Genomic DNA, 18,284 nt, shown 5'->3' with positions numbered 1-18,284 from the left:
ATGTAAAATGTGATTAAAGGAAGTGTCATGGCCCTTCACATGAGCCTTTCACTTAATTCTTGCCTTGCAACCCTGGCTTGGGCTGACAAGCATAATAGATCTACTTGATACATCTTGTGCTAAAATAAAATGTCTGTTCAAAAGTGCTTAGAATCCCTCTAGGCTGGAGTTGCCTAATGATGTCATTACTCCACAGGGCCTGGCGTTATTTTTAGGATGGCCATTTCCTCCCGTACTAAGGCTCATTAGGATTTTTTTTTTTTCTGTAGTACTCTACGCAAACAATAGAGGTCACAAACAGAGAGATGAGGCCTGGTCTGGGCCTGGACAGCTCACTTACCCTTTCTGTACAGCTGAGCTCCAAGTAAGGCCATTTGAAGCTGAAGGAAGCTTTTCTTGAATGGTGGGAGATCAAACCAAGGTCAAAGTCTGTCTGGGTCAGCCTTGCGTCAATACAGCCAGCATGCTCATATTGCAATGGCCAGGTTTATGCCATTCATCATCCACTCCCACTGACCTCTTATCCCTTTATACGGCACAACTACTGATCAGTTTAGGACACTTCCAGCCCAGCTCAAATCATGGGGCTAAAATAGCCTGGCAAATGTTCTATCATCGACAAGACAAAGTCTCTGACTCTAAGGTGAGGCAACCTCTACTATGCAGGGAAAAACGTTGATTGATTTTTACCAGCATAGGCTTTGCAATCAGATGAATATAGGTTCAAATCCTAGGTTTGCCATTTAATGGCTGTGTCCTCTGGGGAAAGTTTCTTAATATCTCTGAGCTTCATTTTCTTCATCACTAAAAGGAAAACAATACTACCAACCTCACAAGACTGTTACAGAACAAGTAAGAAAATAGATGCCAAGCACTTAGAGACCCTGACACAATGAAAACATTTATTAAATGCAACTGGGTTATTATTTATCATCATCTCTATTATCACTATAAATCAACAAAATGCAATTTTGAAATCCAAAAAGCTCTGAATACTAAAAGATTTTTTCATAACTCATTTGGCAGCAAAACCTGACCTGACCTGAGTTTGTAGGCTTCACTTATCCCACTTAAGATAAATATTTGTTACAGAAATCTGAATGTTTTTTGCTCAGAAGTTATTGCCCCAAACTCTGCTGTAGGTCTTACATAATATACACTAACAGCACCTTATTACCTTTTTAAATTTTTTCTTTTTTGAGAGTCTTACTCTGTCACCAAGGTTGGAGCGCAGTGGTGCGATCTCAACTCACTGCAACCTCCGCCTCCTGGGTTCAAGCAATTCTCCTCCCTCAGCCTCCCAAGTAGCTGGGATTACAGGTGTTTGCCACTACCTTCAGCTAATTTTCCTATTTTTAGTAGAGATGGAGTTTCATTGTATTGGCCAGGCTGTTCTCAAACTCCTGCCCTCAAGTGTTACTCCCGCCTCAGCCTCCCAAAGTGGGACTACAGGCATGAGCCACCATGCCCAGCCCATACTAGTTTTTTAAAATCTGAAAAATTCTGAATTCTTAAACATATCTGGTCCTAAGGGAGTTTGTTAAAGGTTTGTCAGCATTCCTCTTTACGCCAGATGCAGGGCCCAAGCCACTGCTGTTCCTTCCTACCTAGGAATATACAAAAAGTGTTCATTCCTTACTGGCTGTGAGGCAGTTGCCCATCTCCACAACAAATCATAAAGACTCCCAGCCCCAGGGCAGCAAAATTAGCCCTTTTTGCCATTCAGAGACTCAGTCTCTTACTACACCTAGATAGTTGATTCTTGGCAAATCTGGACAGAAAGGGCAACAAAAGCAATTCAAGGCCAGGTGTGGTGGCTCATGCCTGTAATCCCAGCACTTTGGGAGGCTGAGGCAGGTGGCTCACTTGACGTCAAGAGTTTGAGACCAGCCTAGCCAACATGGTGAAACCCTGTCTCTATCAAAAATACAAAAATTAGCTGGGCTTGGGGGTGGGTGCCTGTAATCCCAAGTACTCGAGAGGCTGAGGCAGGAGAGTTGCTTGAACCCGGCAGGTAGAGGTTGTGGTGAGCCAAGATTGTACCACTGCACTCCAGCCTAGGCGACAGAGCAAGACTCCATCTCAAATATATATATTTGAGAGATATATATATATAAAATGATATATATATTTGATATATATATCAAATATATATACACATATATATATATTGCTCCTGAATAAGTAACACTTTTATTTGCTGAGCACCTATTATGTGCCATGCCCTTTACATACACCCTGAACCTCACAACAATAATGAAGAAAGTACTATTATTCCCCACTTTATAGTTTTTTTTTTTTCAGAGGTAGGGGTGGTGGGGAAGAAAAAGTTTCACTATGTTGCTGAGGCTGGACTTGAACTCCTGGACTCAAGTGATCCTCCCTCCTCAGTTTCCCAAGTAGCTGAGACTACAGGCACGAGCCACCTGACTCAGCCCCACTCTAGAGATTTGTAAACAGGAACATAGAAATGATGGGAACTCAAATTCCAGTCTGATTTCAAAACTACTGCTTTTTCCTCTGTAGACTTGCTTGCTGACTTTCATAAAACCATAGAAAAAATACAAAAAGGGAAAGCTTATTTAAATTTATTTTAGTCCCATTGTCTATTATATTTGAAGCATGTGGTATTATCTCTTTTAAGACTAAGGCCCTACATAGGGATCAATTTGCAAGTCTGGGAAATGGCCACTTTGTCAGGTGCCAAATATTCTCTAAGTGCCAGTGTTCTCAGAAAATGACATTGACCTTTATTACTCAGTCACCTCTCCCTTTAATCCTTCCTCAACCTCTTGCAACTTGATTTGTGGGAGGAGTTTTAGAACTGCGGTGGTGGTGGAGGTGGTTGTGTTTGGGGGGGCGTATTTTGTATCTGCGTGCCTAGTTCGGTCCGATGAGATCATTTGAGCATAAAGGTCAGGAAAGGAGATCTGTTAACCTTGGCCCTGGACCCACTGGTGAATGTTCAGTGTTATGCTCCTCCAGCGCACGGCATGCTAAGCCAGGCACAAGGCTCTATCCGGGACAGCCCACCTTTCCTCGCGCCAAAAGGGAAAAATCAAAGGCAGCAAAAAAGATCAAAAAGCAAGTGTCCAAATCCAGAGAGAGCAACTCGCCCTCCCTTGCGACACCCGATGAGACAAAGACCATGAAGCAAAGGTGTCATGCAGCCCTCAGATTAATCTACACTATGCAGAAATGGTCAGAGTCCTCCTTTCCCCCATAATAGGATGCCCAGGAAGCCTCACAATGAATGCTTCAGTCAACAAGATAGCAAGAACTCAGCCTGGCTGGCGGTGCATTGTTTATCAGCTACCTAGGGCTTTGGATTATGAAAAGATGTCTGAAAGAGTCTTTGTTATCTCATTGTACTTCTGCAAGTCACCACTCAGTTCCGTGAGCAGCATTGCTCCTCTTAGAATCCCTGACTTTTGATTTGAGGATGTGATTGTTCGTTAGACTGATAATAGTAGGCTTAAAACCCAAGGGTAGAAAGCCAGGCCTGTGGTTGCCTGCAAAATGGAGGTGCAGCTGGGGCTTCTGACAGGCCCCGGTGAATTCCAGGCAGCTTGCCAGGTGGCATGGCTGTCAGTGATCCATGAGGTCGCCAAGGTATGAATCAACGTTGGCGGCATCCATGGTTGCATCCATAATATAGATGGTTCATGTAGCATGTCACAGGCCAATGAGAAAGTGACTTGTCTTGGAGGTTTTTTCTTTTTTTTTTTTAATCCCAGTAGCAGAGAAAGCAATCATCCAAGAAATGGAGAGTATGAAACAGAGCCCTATCTAGGTGGGATCCTCCTGCGGCTCTGAAATGTGGCCACGGAGCAACTTATATGCTGGCCATTGTGTCCCAAATTATCCAGAAACTCTGATCTCCTTCTGGGCCATAGATATCTAAGCCCATTTTCCTGCTCTACTTTCTCAGTAACAACTCACAGACAAAGTAAAGATTAGAAGAGACCTTAGAGATTATCTTATCTAATACCAACATTTTACAGATGGAGAAACCGACCAGAGAGAGGATGTGAATTTCCCAAGGTCACAGAGCACGCCATGAGAAGACAAGATGGAAGTCATCTCTCCTGGTTCCCAGTGCTTTCCTTACTACTACTCACTCAGAAACAAAGGCCCCCAAATTTTCTAATCCTGCCAATGAAACACTTACATAAGAAAATGTAACTTAAAGTGAAAAGATGTTCTAGAATGCTAATGACAATAGCTGATGACTACTGACTTGAATATAGAGATAGCTTGACACTAACAAAATCAAGTGCTATGAGTGAATGAATATGATGATAATAGACAAGTCTACATAATATATTTTTCATGAGCAAATGAGAGGATATGAAATATATATTATGGATGATGGTGTTAACATCACGTTTATTTACTCTGCAGCAATCTGATTCTCTGAGCATTATAGTTTCTCTACAACAAAAATGGCTATGATTCTCTGAATCTTGAAGTTGGTCCCAAACTTCCACAAATGCAACTAAGGGTCTGTCCCCGCCCTCACTGCCACACATTCCACACCCACACCCATTGAAAGATGACTTCAAAAGAGAGGTCTGGGCCAGGCGTGGTGGCTCACACCTGTAACCTCAGCACTTTGGGAGGCCGAGGCGTGCAGATCGCTTGAGTCTAGGAGTTTGATACCAGCCTGGGGAATATGGGAAAACCTCGTCTCTACAAAACATACAAGAATTAGCAAGGAGCTAAGGTAGCCTCCTTGCCTGGAGGATCACTTGAGCCCAGGAGGCAGAGGTTGCCATGAGCTGAAATCATGCCACTGTACCCCAGCCTTGGCAACAAAGCAAGACCTGTCAAAAAATAAATAAATAATGAATAAAACAGGTCTGTATTTTTAACAAACTGGTGAACCAGTAAAGAACCCTGTCCCCACCGCCCCTCATCGTGTGCTGTCATCTGATTCTTAGCTGGTTCCCATTTTGCTGTGGTATCCTTCCCAAAGCACCTCCCCTCCCTCCCTGCCATAACTGTATTCACACGTTCAAGTCAGCCAGCGTTTTTAGAGCCCTGCATAAAGCACAGCCCAGGGATGAATGCCGGAGAATTCCCTGGGGATCACACACACCCTTCAACTCAGGGAGAAGCAGGGGTCACCCCCCATTCTTTCAGTGAAGGCCTGCCTGCGTCCTCTGCCAATGGTGGCGGCAGCTCCCTGCGAGGGCATCCCTCTCTCCACGTCTGGCACCGAGGCAGGCAAAGTTAGACTGACAACAACACTAACAAAGATTAATTCCTGTGTCTGATGAGAGTTAATTTCTCTGATTAGAGGACTCTCAAAAATGTGCAGTGACTAAATCTTGACTGGAAATTTTCAAAATGCAGAACGGCCAGGCAAAGAGCCCCAGTCACACACCAGTGACTTAGAGGGCCTCCCTGAGACCAGGCAGAGTATGAGTAAGACAGGTATGCGAGATAAACCCACAAGGGCAGGCTGCTTTGGCCAGCTAGGTCTTTATGCATTTATCCATTTCATTCCACTTATTATTTGTTGTGTATTTTCCTTTACAGAGCTTCTTGCAAGATCTGGTCTGAAACCAGACCAGAAAGTATTCAGAAAGATAGGAGGAGAGGTGGGGAAGGCCCATCCACCTGGAGAAACATTATCTGTTCTGACGGAAATTGGCAACTAACAGCTAGCTGTTGTGCTGGTCCATCCACCCATCCTCCAGAAGTGTGCTTTGGGTCATGGAAGGGAAGAAGATGATGGAAAGTGGAGATGAACCACTTCTAGACTGCTTTCTGATGAAGGGCATGTGCACGCATGTAGAACAGGTGGAAAAGGCCATCTGTCTTGAGTCAGTGAATATTCAGAATGACACTCCTCATGGGCTCTGTGGTCAGAGGGAAAACGAGGTGGCTGGGAAGAAAGACTGCGAGCCTGGAAGGCAGACCCACTTGGACTGGAACTCTGGCTCTATCATTCATATGTTTGTGGACCTGCAAAAGGCACATACTTATGAGAGACGCCATTACATCACCTAGAAAGTGAAAATCCTTCCCATCTATGTTGATTTCTCAGCATATAGAACTTGCAAAAGAGCCTGGCAACCAGGGGTCCTCCTTCCCCCGTGCCATTCCTCACCTTTGGGGCCTAACAAGAAAAAGTTCCTCTGGCTTCTCTCTGGGGAGACATGGAAGGCTCTGAAGTCTCCTATTTGTAGAAAATTCAGCAGGTGGGGGACAGAGGGAGGAGCTACTTTTCCTTTTCTCTCACATCATCCTTTCCTTTCACTTCCCAACCCGCTGTTTGTCCTACCTGTCGGTCATCCATCTCATAAATGTATATTAAGCACTCACCAAGGGCCTGGAGCTGTCCATAATACGGTGCTCCAGGTCCTTTTAGTAGCTGACCCCCCTCCAAACTCATTTATCAATTCCATCAACATTTATTGGGAGTCTATTTCGTGCCAGGCACCAAGCTACATCCCAAGGATAGGGAGACAGGGTTCCTCTCCTATGGCGTCCACAGCGTGTCGACGAAAAAGAAGCTAGCTTTGGTCAGAGGCAGTTTGTTCCTTGGGGTTCAGGATATGAGTGCCCAGCGCTCCCCTCCTAAACTGGGCTAGTCCAGATGTAAAGCTGCAGTCAGCACACTGCTAATGGGGCTTTGAAAGTCTCTGCTTTATTAGGGCAGCCAGGAAAGCCGATTTCAGCTGCAAATGCCTTCATTGCCTCCCCAGCAGAAATGGCTAATACCTGCTTTCTGGGACGTGCTCATCAAAAGGAGACTCTCAAAGCCCCATTAGCAGTGTGCTGACGCTGGCTGTACATCCTGAAAGGGCAAAGTCCAGCCGAGTGAAAGGAATCCAGTCTATTTGTCAACACTAGAATGAATCAGAGCTCCCCCCCCGCTCCACCTTCCCAGCCCACCACCCCCTCTTACTTCCTCCCTCTTACCTGGTCCACAGGGCCGGAATTACAATTTCTCAGCAGGGGGCTCTGCAGTCCTGTAACCCACACACTCCCCCTCCTTCCTCTGGCTCACCATCTCCTCTTCCTGCCATTCTCAATTTATCCCACAAGCCTGCAGATGCCTAAACAAGCATAGAACTGTGTGCCCAGGACTTTCCACTCTGCCCTCACCTGAACCCCACCACAAGAATCTTGGGCCATCACCATTGCCTTAAGTGGTCACCCAGGCTCCTAGAATCTGGGGAAGGGTCTAGCCCAACTACTACCCAACAGAGGAATTTCTCCCACAACATATGGGCATTTGGTCTCCTCAGAGTGAAGATGGTTATTACCATAGAGCCTTGGAAACAGACCCACCTGGGGGCCCAGCCCAGCGCACAAGCTGTGGGACCCTGCTAGTGCACATTAGGCTGAAAGAAAGATGCTGTGAACCCCAAGAAGATTGTCTCCCTTGAGATTTTTACCAGACAGCTGCCCCCCATCCCAGCCCTCATATAACCTCATCTCAACTTCTGCAATCATCCAGTCTCATGTTTAAAAGATGCCCAGTACCAAGAAATACTGGCCTCGTCTTCTCCTTGGGGGCCCCCCAAGAAAAAAGGACAGGACAGGAAATGAGATTCTCTCAATTTTGTTTACTGTCTCATTATTAATAGACAAGCAGGGTGATGTGGACCTCGAAGGAACAGGAGTCATTAGAGAGTCTCATAACAAAAATAATATTTTGACCACACTGAGAACGTTCTGCTATGCTGTAGGCATGTGTTAGCCTCTGGATATACAAGGCTGAATAACAAACTTGACCCCTTACATTGAGGACTCATGGCTTAGGGGTGAAGACAGACACAAACAAAAATTATATGTGGTCTGACACTTGCTTTCTTAGCCATCTGAACAAACAGCTTTGTTTTATTCCTGATCTTACTTGTGTTGGCCATTGTTGACCGCTACCTCTTTCTTGAAATTCTCTAGTTATTGAGCTTCTGGTTTCACTTTCTCCTTGGTCATCTTTACTTCTGAGACCACTCCTCAGTCTCCCTCATTGCATCTCCTTCTCTGCTTGCACCTTAAATATTGGTATCCCCTAAAGAATCCATTTCTTCCTTCTTTGCCACTCAATTTGCAGCTTACATTCTCTCTGCAAAATATATTTTGCTCCTAAATACAGACAGCTCCCAAATCCATATCTCCTATCTGGACTTTTTCTGAATGACATCTCCAGAACATATATTTGTTGGAAAAACATTTCTTTGGTATACCATGTACCAATAATAGTCTATGTGCTTTACAAGTATTAACCCTCATTTACTCTTTTTTTTTTTTCTTTTTTTTGTTTTTTGAGATGGAGTCTTGCTCTGTCACCCAGGCTGGAGTGCAGTGGCGCTATCTCTGCTCACTGCAAGCTCCACCTCCCGAGTTCTCGCCATTTTCCTGCCTCAGCCTCCTGAGTAGCTGGGACTACAGGCGCCTGCCACCACATCCGGCTAATTTTTTTGTATTTTTAGTAGAGACGGGGTTTTACCGTGTTAGCCAGGATAGTCTCGATCTCCTCACCTCATGATCCGCCCTCCACAGCCTCCCAAAGTGCTGGGATTACAAGCGTGAGCCACTGCGTCCAGCCCTCATTTACTTGTAACAACATAACAACTCCATAAGGTGGCTGCCATTATTATCCTCATCTAAAAATCAGGAAATGGGGGCATGGAGGGGTTACCTAACACAAGATCACACAGCTTATGAACAGTAGGGGTGAGTTCCAAACATGCATGGTCTGCCTCTAGAGGCTACCGTGCCACACTACCTCTCCATTTCTACAAATTACAGGAATATGACACCTATTTTGGCAAATACAAACTTGCTTACACTTTCTCCTCCAGTCTCCTCTTCCATCTTTATAACTCAACTTTCCACTTTGGTTAATAGCATCTTCATCAACTCAGTCTCAAAGAAAGAAAACACCTGGTACATAAAAAATGTTCAGTGAAGGCTTCTGAATTGAGTTGAACTGTTCTAAATGGAATTGAATTGAAGTATGGAACTCAGGATGGGAACTTCCATTGGAGAACTGGGGAAGATTTTAGAGAAGAGGTGACATGTGAGGTGTGAAAGGTGTATATAGAACCTTGCATTTTAGCATTGTGAGGGGATAAGAGATCAGGCAGTTCAATATTCTCATGTCACAAATGGTAAATCTCAGGTAGGTAAGAGGAACCTGGGATGCAAACAAGTCTAGAGCCCAGTGTGGGAGGAGCACTAGCTCCTTACTACTCATGGCTGGTCCACAGACTGGTGGAACCAGTGGTATTGGCAGTACATGGAAGCTTGTTCTGAGGCTCTCCCATAGGCCTACTGAATCAGAAACTGCATGTTAATGAGATCTCCAGATAATTTTTCTTCACATTAAAGTTTGAGAACTATTGGTCCAAGACTGTTTTTATAATGGGCAAGGGGATCATATTATTTAGCCAAACTTCATAGAATCCTAATGGTTTTATTTCCTCTGGAACACCTCTAAATTTTTGGAAACATACCTCTCCCCTCACCTGCACCCCATGGAGTTAAAATCAATAAATATGATTGCATTCATGTATTCTCTGCTGTGTAGAAAAGGCTTTATCCTGAACAGCTCAAAGGAGACACAGCTATTAATGATGTTGGTAAATGTTCAGCAGTTGATTTTGGTGGGAAGTAGGAGAGAAAGAAAGAGGATGGTTTCGTCTGTGGTGTTAACCCAATCCCAAGCATTTATGATTAATGAGGACACTGGGCCTGCTACAAGTTAGTCATAGGCACTAGGAAGGGAGTGAAAAAAAAATTGTTGAAACAAACTGATTTGATTAACATGGTCCAGGTGGGTGTTGGTTAAAATCCTAGAATCTAGAAGTACTGGGATTATCTAGGCTTCAGAGTACGAATGGGACCTAGATAAAAATTAGATATGATAGAAACTTGGCCAGTGCACTAAGTACAAAGGAAGCCAAGATCTTGAGGCTTGGGCTGGCATTGAGAATGGATGCTGTTTGGATGGAAGGCATAACAGGCTGAGTAGGACCAATGATGGATGGTGGCAAACAAGGTCAGGAATCAAGGGAAAGTGGAAAAGCATGGGCTCTGTGTAAGTAAGAAGGAAATAGTTAATTAGAATAAAACTAACTTTAGCCACAGCTGCTGTGGCTGAGGGCCATTTGCTGGTTGGACTCAGGATGCAACCATACAGGAAAGAGCTACTAATGGAAGGGGGAAGTCTTCCAGGCAGCTCTTCACCCAAAAGTTACTCTTTTCCTGTCTAAACCCATGGAAGACGATAAAACCTCTTCTACAACAGCTGGGAAAGACATTCACAGACATCCACAGACATTCTGTAGAGGGATTTTATTGCAGAAGGCATTCACAGAACAGGTTTACATTGGAAGAGAATTGTACCTCGTGAAATTCCTGCATTTGCATGAATATGTGTGATAGCAAATAGCCGAAATAGCTAAAGTAGAAGAAACACAGGGAGACATCTGTATACTCTAGAGTGAACAGTTGGAGGCAGACTACGGTTCTGCAGTTGGCCTATCAGCTCTACTGCAAGGAAGTGACGGGTCCAAATTAACACTGGCAGGAGCTGCAGAAGGAGACTTGTGGTCAGTGCTGATCCAGCAGGACAAGAAGAGGGTTCAGAGCATATCAGACCAAACTGGCTAGGGGGACAGGACCCAGCCAGAGTTCTACGGGTCTCCTAGATGCAGCAGTTAACTATAAATCATATTGTTCATTCCAGGAAGTCAGGTAAGTCTTGAAGTAATCCATCTTGTTGCTGTCCCTGTAGAGTTTAGAGTCAAGAATCCACTCAAGTATTAACAAGCAGATGGGTGTGATCTCAGAAACAGAAGATCAAGGAGGCAGTACCCTTAGAGATGGTGCCTAACCGGCCTGTCCCTTTCCTTCTCTTCCTCTCCTGCTCTAATCTCTAACCTCCTTTCTTTTCTTTTCTTTTTTTCCTCATTTTTTTCTCCTTTTCCCTGGCCGCCTTCTGACTCTTCTGGCTATAAAATGAAACAAAGTTTGTATTTTATTATTTATTACAGAGAATTTTATGTTTCCTGGTTTGGGTTTAGAAAATGCACTAGTGGAATAGCTTTATTTATTTATACATTTAAATAGACTAAATTAACTGGATTTTATGTTTTATGTGCCTACCCACACTGCCTTTGCCCTAAAAGATGGCACTTTCAATGCCAAAATGGCATCCACCCAGGTCTGTTACTAACATAGCATTTGCAAAGGCTGTTTACAGAGAAATAGTGTTGTAGATGCCTTCTGAGCTTGCCTAGTAAACCCAGCCTTTAAGAGGGTAACACAAAACCTCTTATCTAACACAATGGATTGGGGACAAAGCCAGGACACAAAGACAGACAGTCATGTAGTGATTTGACTCTGTCCACTGATTCTGGGGATATCTCTGTTTGAAGGTCACAGAGTTCCTACCTGCTCACCTCTTAAATCATCTGCTTCTGTCTGCAGGTGGTGACAGAGATTCCAGAAAACTAAAATAGTCATCTTTCAAGGTTAACAAGGAGCTGCTTAGAAGCCTCAGCATGACTGCCAATAGCCAATTCACAGGGAGCTGTCACTGCTCCCCCGAGGAAGGGTTTTGGTTAATGAAGAGATGGGGCTGGGGTGGCTGCCTATGCAGAAGAGCCAGCTGTTAGGCTTCCTGTGTTGGAGCCCTACGCTGAAGGCAAAGGGAGTGGGCTGTTGCCATTCCCCCAAGCTGAACAGACCAGAATGGTCCCTGTGAGATGTCTGCAACCAGGGAAAACTTGCTACAATCTGAGGCTCATTCAGTGAAGTCCATTGTCCTCTCCCATGAGAGGGGTTCTCAATTAAATTTCTCCTGAGGTCCTTTTTCTCCCCTAGTGATCTATTTCTTGCAAGGTTTTTTTAATCTCTCAGATACTGCAAGGTTGACTCAAATAAATACTATAATTATAGTTTAGGGTCCGATTTATGCAATGCCCTTTACTGAACATAATACTCAGTTTTCTTATTTGTAAAATGAGGGAGTAGGCAAATACAAAAGGGCAGCACATTAACTCAGTCCTACAAGAATACTGTCAGGATTTTTTTTTTTACGAGAGTTAACAGACTAATAAAAAATAAAAGGATTTTACTCCAGATTCTCCCATAGCCTTTCCCCCTTCAAGATGAGTGCAAGAAGAAGAGAAGAGATCACTACCTGAGGCAGGTGACATAATGCTAATAAACAGCAGAGAGAGAAGAGAACTTTGCAACTCCTTTTACTTCTACCTTGTCTACCAAGAAGACTAATCTTCAATCTTGGAAGAGTAGAACAAACTCAGGAATAGACTGAAGCTCATGATGGGTGGAGAGATAATGAAAGAATACCTGTAAATGAGTTCAAGTCTTAAAGCCTAGACAAATTGCATCCCAGAAAGGTAAAACTGGGGAACTATAATCTGTAATCTGGAGAAATAGTGAAAAAGACAAGGTATCCAGTAACTGGAGAGATGCACATTTGTCCCCATTTTTGAAGAGAGGTAAAAGCTGCATTCTGGAGACTGTAACTTGGTAAGTGTCATATCAACCCTTTGCAAAATTCTAGATTGCACTATTAGGTGAGTGCAGTGGTGCACACCTGTAGTCCCAGCTATTTGGGAGGCTGAGGCCAGGAATATCACTTGAGCCCAAGAGTTTGAGTCCAGCCTGGGCAACATAGCAAGACCCTATCTCTTAAAAAAGAAAACAGCCAGGTACAGTGATGCACACCTGTGATCTCAGCACTTTAGGAGGCTGAGACGGGAACTCCTCTCCAACTCAAGAGCTCAAGAGTTCAAGACCAGCCTAGGCGCAAGAAGAAACCTCATCTCTACAAAAATACCAAAAAAAAAAAATTAGCCAGCCATAGTGGTACGCATCTGTAGTCCCAGCTACTTGGAAGGCTGAGGTGGGAAGATCCTTGAACCTGGGAGGTTGAGGCTGCAGTGAGCCAAGATCACACCATTGTACTCCAGCCTGGGTGACAGAATGAGACCTTGCCAAAAAAAAAAAAAAAAAAAAAAAAAATCAGAGATTGCCCCATTAAAGAGATGGTTGCAGACATTTAGTAAAGAAAACAGGAATCATCAGAAGCTGGCCTGGGTTCATTAACACAAAGTTGTTCCAGGGATAGTTCTAACATAAGGTCAATTTGGGGGAAAAAAAAAAGCAGGATATTTTTGAATCCTGGGAGATTGTGTTTATTTATTTACATATTTATGTATTTATTTATTTATTTATAAGCCTCGACTAGAATACAAACTCCTTGAGAGCAGGAATTTTAGGGAGGAGTGTTTTTTGTTTACTTTTGCACCTAGAACTATACCTGATGCGTGGAAGACACTCAATAAGTAGGAGGTTGCAGTGAGCTGAGATAGTGCCACTGCACTCTAGCCTGGGTGACAGAGTGAGACTCTGTCTCAGAAAAACAAAGAAGGAGACATAGCAAAAGTTAACTGTGACTATCTCTAGGTGGTTTGATACTGGGCAGTTTTAATTTTCTTCATAATAATTAATATTAAAAAATGCCTATATTTTCCACATTTTCTATTAATGAGCATAAGTTACCTTTATAATCACAAAAATAAAACAACCTTTGACTTACTCATGACAAATTAGCCTAATTTTCTTCTTTTTGGAAGTATAACCAGACTGGTAGACTAAGAGAATGTGGATTTCCATGAAGGATTTCCCAAAAACTCTCATGTTATCCTTTGACCCAGATGGAGGGCCATGAGTCCAGTTAAGGGTTAGTTAGGGCTCAGCTAGGTGAATTTGTTGCATGACTGCACACCAGTTCAGTCTTGCATCGATAACAGTGGGGATATGTCCTGAGAAATGGGTTATTAGGTGGTTATGTCATTGTGCGAACATCACAGAGTCAACTTACACAAACCTCGGTGTTATAGCCTACTACATACCTAGGCTATAGGATTTAGCCTATTTCTCCTAGGCTACAAACTTGTACAGCATGTTACTGTACTGAATACTGTGGGCAATTGTAACACATTGGTAAGTGTTTGTATATATAAATATAACTAAACATAGAAAAGGCACAATAAATATATGAGATTATAGTCTCATGGGACGACTGTCACACATGTGGTCCATGGTCGACTAAAACATTGCTACACAGCTCATGACTGCAGTGTAGGTGAAAGGATCAATGCCAATTCCAAGGAAGATTTCTGGTGTTGCGATACAGAGATCTGTCACATTCACCACATTCTTCAGAGGCTTGGATGAAGATAAAGAAGGCCTACTCACTTACGTTGTAGGCAACACATAGCAGGGAAACCTAGCTGATACGTTGGCGGGCAGGACTCAGATAAAAAAGATCTCAACCTCTATAACTCCTTTAACTTTATTGGCCCTGAACCAATAAAGTTAAACTTGATAGGCCTTATATTCCACTTCCAAAAAGTCGATAGCCCAAGTAGTGAAAGAGAAAGACCTACTTAAGGATGGTTGTGTGAAAAAAGACCCAAGCATTTTAGCCAGCCTACAGCTCCTGAGAAGTCAGCAGAGTGATGTGGCTGCTCAAAGAGCTAATGTAACCTTGGATCACATTACTAGAGCTCTCATATCTAGAATTACAGTTGATTCCAGATGTATCATTCTATGACAGCATTATCCAAAGTGCCTTTTGGAATATTTCATATTAAGTGGATGGTCAAATATATTTGGGAATTATGTTATACTGAGCTTCTTTTATGGAGATACACAGTATATGTTAGCAAACTAAAGATTCTGAGAAGTCCTGCAATAAAGAAACCTGTTTATTTGAACTCAGGTCTTCCTAAATTATTTTACCAGGAAATATTTTTTGTTGTTTTGTTTTGTTTTGCTTTGCTTTTGTATAACATCCATTAACAATCAGAGCACATTTGGGGAAATGCTGATGTACCATAAGCTACCCTAGGCATGAATATATCACTCTATCTTTGTACTCTTCGGCAAATAGCACAGTGCAGAGCACAGGACAGGTCCTCAGCGCATGCTTGTTGAATGAATGAATATGAATGTACCCGAATACTTCAGTATTGTAAAGTCTCCACATCCCATCACGTAGAAGGTGCACAGGCAGCTGGAACATATCCAAAGGCGAGCCAACAGAACGGAGGGTTTGGAACCTTGGCTATCTAAGGGAAGCTTTGCTTGGAAATGGAGAAGATATTGGTCAGAACAAAGGCCTGGTTAGCCTGGGGTTCTTGGGGGTGGGATGGGCTTGACTGAGCCTGGCTGGAGTTTGGAAATGAGACATACTCTCCAGGAAACAATAGGACATCACAAGCTACTAGCAAAGTCCCAAGGCCAAGCATGGGTAGAAGAATATAGTTAGGAGTCCCAAGGTCTTGGAGCACTCTGCTGGGTGACAGACCCCTGAGAGACCACCTAGTCCAGCGATTCCCTACCCTGGCTACACACATTAACCCCTGCCTAGTTTTTCAAAATACCATTATCGGGACTTCTTCCTGGACTACATAGATTAGAATCTCTGGTGTTATTGCCCTGGTAATGGCAGGACTGGGGCCAGGGTGAAGCAAGCCAGGCTCCTAGGGGAGCAAATGTAAGGAGACAGTCACTCTCAGGGCCCTCCCAGGGCAGGGCTAGCACCAGAGAGGGATGCATTTTACATTTTGCATGCTAGGCACCTTTCACTTCTCATCCCGGTTCCAGCCCTGGACACTGGCACTCTATAAAGTTTCCCCCAGGTGATTCTTAGATGGGGCTAGTTTTTAAATCCACCAATGCATTAAAACTCATTCCATTTGCTGGCTGGAAAACAAGGAATCCAAGGCCATGCAGGAAGTTCATGTCAAAGACAGGACCAGAAAGGACCAGTGGAGTCTGGCAGCAGGTAAGGGGCCAAGGAGAAGGCAGGCAGAAGAACTTGGCAGCAACTGCTGGGGACTCACCTACAGGGACAGAGGTTTGGCTCTACTCCTAGGGAGGCCTTGTGAGGTAAGACAGGGCCCCAGTCCAAGGTAATGGATCCCAGGCAGGGAGACAAAACAGAAATCTGGTAATTAAAGAATAAATACGGTCACAGGGGCTAGACTACATGACTTGGTCCTCGTGACCAGATATGGCCTAGTGATGGGGTTGGGAGTATTGGCCAGGGGTGCCTGCAATTCAGGGCTCTCAATGTTCCTTCCCATGGTTGCAGAGCCTGTGCAGAGCTGAGCCAGCAGGACAGGGCTCCACAGCGTGGTAGGAAACATGGGCGGTTCTCCATCTTGGGGAGGCTTAATGGCCATCTTCCAACATTCAAATGGAAATCATATAGAAAAGGAATCAGATTTAATTGAAAGGGTTTCAAAAAGAGAACTCACACCAATAAGAGAAATGGCAGGCAGAGTGTTCAGCAGTCCCATGGATATGTTTCTTCTTCAACAGTGTTTGGATGGAACAGACCCGGGGACTCCCTCTCTGCCAGCCTCCAAGCATCCTCCAGTCTCCTCTTCACTTGCAAACTCCGGGATCATCTTTTTGGCCATCTCCTGCTTCTGGGATCAGCCCACACAGTTGTTGTGGTTAGCTCCTTCTTGCCAACCAATGAGGAGCTCCCAGATTCATCAGAATTATTCCACCGATGTGGAGGCAGCCGCCAACCTCCTGGTCAATTTGCATCGGTGAGCCTCCTCCACCCACTCTCGCTGGGCTTCTGTTTCCATCATGATGATGTGGCTCTGGAAGCTGTGGGCCACTTCTATGAATTGGACAAGGAGAAGCGCGGGGCTCCAAGCATCTCTTGAAGATAGAAAACCAGTGTGGCAGCAGTGCTGTATTCCAGGACATCCATAAGTCACCTCAAGATGAGTGGGGTAAAACCCTGGATGCCATGGGAGCTGCCACGGCCTTGGAGAAGAAGCTGAACCAGGCTCTTTTAGATCTTCGTGCCCTGGGTTCTGCCCACACAGACCTCCATATCTTGACTTCCTGGAGAGCCACTTCCTCAATGAGGAAGTGAAACTCATCAAGAAGGTGGACAACCACCTGACCAACCTTGATAGGCTGGCTGGCCCCCAGGCCAAGCTGGGCAAATTCCTCTTCCAAAGGCTCACCCTCAAGCATGACTAGGAGCCTACTGGGCCCAAAAACTTCTGAAGGATCCCCTTCAAGGTGTCAGGGCTTCTGCCTGAGCCTCTCCCTCCAGCCACTAGGCAGCTTTTTAACCACCTTGGAGTTTTTCTCAAGCCTTGGACCAAATGGAAATAAAACTTTTTGCAGTAAAAAGAGAAAGAGAGAGAGGACAACTCTGCCCCAACATTAGGCATTTCTACTAGCTGGCAATTTCCAAAAATGGAATAAGGCAATGCTTGTAACCTGTCAGATGTGTAAGGAGGTTTGAAGACAGCTGTCTCCACTGGAGAAGCGACCACTTTGCATTATATAAATTTTTTTGTGGCCATGTTTCACACTGTTGCCCAAGTTGGCTCACTGCAGCCTGGACCTCCCAGGCTCAAGTGATCCTCCTGCCTCAGCCTTCCAAGTAGCTGGGACCATAGGTGAGTTCCACCATGTCTGGCTAATTTTTTATTTTTATCTTTGTAGACACAGGGTCTTGTTATGTTGCCCAGGCTAGTCTCGAACTCCTGGACTCAAGGGATCCTCCTGCCTTGGCCTCCCAAAATGCTGGGATTTACAGGTTTGAGCCACTGCACCTAGCCTCCACTTTGTATTGAACGACTGCTGTTGTCTTTCAACTCAAAGATCCTGAATTCCTTGTCTTTTTTGTTTTCTTCCCTTAAGGAGCTCCACTGTGGTTCTCCAAAATGCTCTATCCAGGTATTCAAGACGGTAAGGAAGATCACAGGGGCATTTGCATATAATTGGATTATGAAAGACTGAGGTTTGAATAAACTGTGCGCACTATTTACAGACAATTTTCAGGTTAAAATTACATCACAGCTCCCCTTATAGTCATCATCCTTTGATTTCTCTCTTCTGTTTCTCCTCCTGCACCTATTTACATTGACCCAGATCAAATCTAATCAAATCAGCTAGCATTTGTGGAGGGCTCTCTGTGAGCCAGGCACTGCGTTAGATGCAGATGCTTACCTTGGAAGCCCGGGCAGAGAAGGTTGGGCTCAAAGAGTCAGGGTTGGGGAGCATAAGGAACATCAGGGCCTGGGATGAATTCTCCAAGGCCAAAAATGCTCACTCCCCATTCAGGTAGGCCCAGTGTAGAGAATAAAGATCTTGAATTCCCTGGATGCACTCCCTACAACTGCTGCTTCAATGCTCAGATCAAAAGCCAAGACTGGGCAGGATCCTGGGAATTCCAG

At 44.4% G+C, this 18,284-nt stretch overlaps 1 pseudogene; it reads left to right on the top strand.

The window, feature by feature from the left end:
* Positions 1 to 3,519: 3,519 nt before the first annotated feature.
* On the top strand, positions 3,520 to 17,076 carry LOC100453731 (ferritin light chain-like; annotated as a pseudogene).
* Positions 17,077 to 18,284: the final 1,208 nt, after the last annotated feature.

Source organism: Pongo abelii, chromosome 9 (assembly GCF_028885655.2).
Source record: "Pongo abelii isolate AG06213 chromosome 9, NHGRI_mPonAbe1-v2.0_pri, whole genome shotgun sequence".
NCBI classification, from domain to species: Eukaryota; Metazoa; Chordata; class Mammalia; order Primates; family Hominidae; genus Pongo; species Pongo abelii.
The sequence above is the reverse complement of the archived record's forward strand: the minus strand, read 5'-3'. Positions and strand labels throughout refer to the sequence as shown.